The sequence below is a fragment of the Cupressus sempervirens genome, chromosome 3 (assembly GCF_028749045.1).
Source record: "Cupressus sempervirens isolate cs-2001-9-10 chromosome 3, ASM2874904v1, whole genome shotgun sequence".
Taxonomy (NCBI): domain Eukaryota; kingdom Viridiplantae; phylum Streptophyta; class Pinopsida; order Cupressales; family Cupressaceae; genus Cupressus; species Cupressus sempervirens.
In genome coordinates this window covers 632,111,444-632,114,675 of record NC_143120.1, presented here as the reverse complement: position 1 = coordinate 632,114,675, position 3,232 = coordinate 632,111,444, and the positions used below count along the sequence as shown (strand labels likewise).

General features: G+C 39.6%; 1 pseudogene; it reads left to right on the top strand.

The window, feature by feature from the left end:
• Positions 1-322: 322 nt before the first annotated feature.
• LOC149568271 (cullin-3A pseudogene) lies at positions 323-736 on the top strand (annotated as a pseudogene).
• Positions 737-3,232: the final 2,496 nt, after the last annotated feature.

Sequence of the window (3,232 nt, the reverse complement as noted above, 5' to 3'; positions counted from 1 at the left end):
GAATGCACACCTCAAACTTGATGATGTCCTCAATTCAACATCTTTGGAAGTTGCATGCAACAAAATAAATACTTTGTCTAAGAACAACCAACTAGATTCAATATTCATGTTGATCGTCTCTAAGGCATGGGCAGCTGCCAAAGAATCAACAATGATGAAGGAGGAGTGCAAAGGTGTTATGTTCCATTTGTATATGAATGCAAGGCGAGAACTTTAGAAACAAGTACCAAAAGAAGTACGAATAATCAAGAGTCTTTTAGCAATTAAAGATCCAGGTAAATAATGGGCAGATCACAACAAAGCTCTGCAAATGATTAGAGACATGTTCATGTATATGGATAGGACATATGTCTCTAATTTTAATAAGACCCTAGTTAATGATCTTGGATTGAATTTGTGGAGAGACCATATTGCAAAAATTCCAAAGATTCGTGATAGGCTTCTAGATACCCTTCTTGACCTTGTACATAGAGAATGGACAGAAAGAAGGCTTAATGAAGAAATTGAAAGAGTTTCACACTACTTAGATCCAAAGAGTGAGGTCAAGATCACCAATATGGTGGAGAGGGAGATGATTGCAAATCGCATGACACGGCTTGTTCACATGGAGAACTCGGGGCTGGTGAGCATGCTCGTGGATGCTAAGTATGAAGATTTAGGACGTGTGCACAACTTGTTCCGTCATGTATCCAATGGGTTGGCGACTATCCAAGATGTTATGACTTCTCATCTATGAGAAACAAGGAAGCAATTGGTAACAGATCAAGAGAGGCTGAAAGATGTTGTAGATTTTGTGCAATACCTTCTTGATATAAAGGACAACTAACGAAGGGTCTCAAAGGAGATAGACGAAGAGGATGTGTTTCACTTCAATGACAGTTTCACAAGCAAGTTTTTCAAGGTCAAAATAGGCATAGTGACTGCACAAAAGGAAACGCCAGAGTAAGAAGATAGTCGCCTTGCAAGAGTCTCACACAGAATAGGGGAGGCATCAGAAAAAAGTCGTAGGGAACAAAGTCGTCCCACACCAAATAGAGGAGCTATGTCATACAGAGAAGCCTCACGCTAAAGTTCAAGGGGTACACCTAGGCATTAGGCACTGGGTATAGAGTAGTATGTGGATGGCATCTGTAGAAGATCTTCACGTTAGAATGTTGCAAGGAAGATCAGCGGCAGCATCAAAAGCCATAGATTGACGCCAATCAGGCAGGACATAACACTTTGCTTAAAGAAGGCTCAGCATTTGAAAAAATAGGAAAGATGCCTATGCCATAGCAGATCATGCAATGAGGGAGCTCCATCCATGGTAGACCCATGCAAAGCCAGGGCACATCATGCATAAAAAACAAAGGACATCTTATGTATGAGAAAGACCCTGCAAAGCAAAGAAGATTCACGTGAGAAATAACGAAGAGAAGCTCACGCTATTAAAAAACGACGTCAAAGCATGAGGCCTGAACTTCAAGGAGGTAAAATAAACAGGGGCAGAGCCCACATTAGGGTAGAGGGGAGGTATTTTTAAGGGAAAAGACACCAGCAAAGTAGCCAAGCCACATAAGCACTAGAAATAGAGGTGCCATGCATGAGCAAAGAACAAGGAGAACACACGCCAAAGAGGCATATTAAGAAGCAGTAGTGTAAAGATTTTGTAGCATTAGCAGACAAGAATATGCCTACTGCCTTATCCCACATTGGCTGGAGGAAAGGCTTTCTATAGTTTAACTACTAAAGTACTCATACCATATTGTGACTCAAAGGAAGAGCTTTTTGAAAGGTCGTTCGCCTGTGAAGACCCCACCACTGACCCAACATTGACAGCTGCTGCGAAATCAAAAAAAAATTTTGACCAACAAAGCAAAGAAAGCAAGTGCCAAAAAAGTAAAAATCTGGCTAGTCGCTATGTCGCTAGCTGAAAAATTCAAAGATTTTCGGCTAGCGACATAGCGACTAGCCGAAAAACTTCAAAATCCAGCAAGGGCTTGATAAGTCAGCATGGGTCCTGCCTGCTAGTGTATCAGCGAGCCAAAAATGACATGTGGCAAAGTAGGCGATGATGTGGCAAGATCATAGATAGAGGAAGGAGATCATGCCACGTGGCACATCCAGCAGTCCTCGCTATCTCGCCAAGGAGAAGTTGCTTGCGCGATAACATAGCAACATAGCGAGGGTAGAGGTGGTGAGGACATGTGGCAATGGGTCTCAGGCTAGTGGTGAAGTGGCAAGTATTGTGGCCGGTGATAGAGCAATCAAGCATCCAATCAGAGGTCGCCACATGGCACCCAGTTAGAGCATGATTGACCCAAATTTCAAAAGGGTTGAAAATGATATTAAAAAGATGATAATTTTAAATCATTTTTCAAAATAAGGATGCATGTTGATTTTTTTTAAAATTCAGAAGGCTTAAATCTAAAATTTTAACTTTAGAATATTTTAAAATTTTTGAAACTCAAAATTGCAGACCAAGGTTAAATAGTAGAGGGACTATTTTTCAAATTGATATTCTGGGGGTTTCTGAGAGGCAAACATAGCAATGTTATATATTGCCGAAACCAGGAAGAGATGAAGTATCCAAATATGAAGTTTTTTTTTTACACAGAATGCCACGGGTACGTGCTATAGGAGGTTTTGTCTGTTAGATTGATTTGTGTGTTCTGAGGGGTGTTCTAATCATCCAGTTACAGAATTCAGTGATAAAACTTTAAAACATGCTTAGAAGGTCTCATATGTAGTATGATTCAATTCTGTGATGTTTTGGCTTCAATTTGATTAAAATTTGGCATCAAAATCAATTGTGATGTTGAATCAGATGTCTCAGATATTTCTTGCTTTTTGAAATCAAATGATGAGGATTTGATTCTGGCAATTGAGGAGAGAGACTAGAGAGAATCTTTTCATGACAAAGAGAGGGAATTTCAAGTGGACAAATGTCAATTGCAAATTCAATCCGGGAATTGCCCTCTTCATATATATTCTTTCTTTTCCTTTGAAACAAGTTGTTGGTTGGTTTTCAATTTCCAGTTTTTGGAGCTCTGCTTAGGCTGTGAAAGCAACACACCCAACATTCTCTCTTGTATTGAACAGCCATTTAAGTTTTATGCAGATAGTTCTTGTCTGTTAAGTGATTAGTGAGTCATTTCTGTATATCTTTCATGTATTTGGTTTCAAGGAAAACAAATAAAGAGTAGCAACGGTTTCCAAATTCAATTTTCTTGTCTCCTGTTTATGGATTTGT